This window comes from Corvus brachyrhynchos, unplaced genomic scaffold (assembly GCF_000691975.1).
Source record: "Corvus brachyrhynchos isolate BGI_N302 unplaced genomic scaffold, ASM69197v1 scaffold479, whole genome shotgun sequence".
Classification (NCBI taxonomy): Eukaryota; Metazoa; Chordata; class Aves; order Passeriformes; family Corvidae; genus Corvus; species Corvus brachyrhynchos.
The window spans coordinates 609,924-610,277 of record NW_008240089.1 but is presented as its reverse complement, the minus strand read 5'-3'; positions in this window follow the sequence as shown (position 1 = coordinate 610,277).

Sequence of the window (354 nt, the reverse complement as noted above, 5' to 3'; positions counted from 1 at the left end):
CCCCTGCTGGGGCCCTGCCAGTCCCCCCAGCTGGGCATCCCCTGCGGTGCGGCCTCTGGTCCCCTTGGCCCTGCCTGGTCCCCTGGCCCTGCCTGGTCCCTTGTCCCAGCCCCTGCCTGCCCCCTGGCCCTGCCTGCCCTGCCTGCATGTGCCATTGGGGTGTCACTGTCACCCGGACCCCGTGGCCGTGTCTATCCCCAAGCATGGGGTGCTGGGGCGGGGCTGTGTCGGTGGCCCCCCGTGTGTGCTCCTACCTGGCACTGGGACACTGCTGCTGCCTGTGGGACCAGGGACACCGGGGTGGGGGGACGCACCAGGGGGGACAGCGGGGACACGGGGGAGGCACTAATGCTC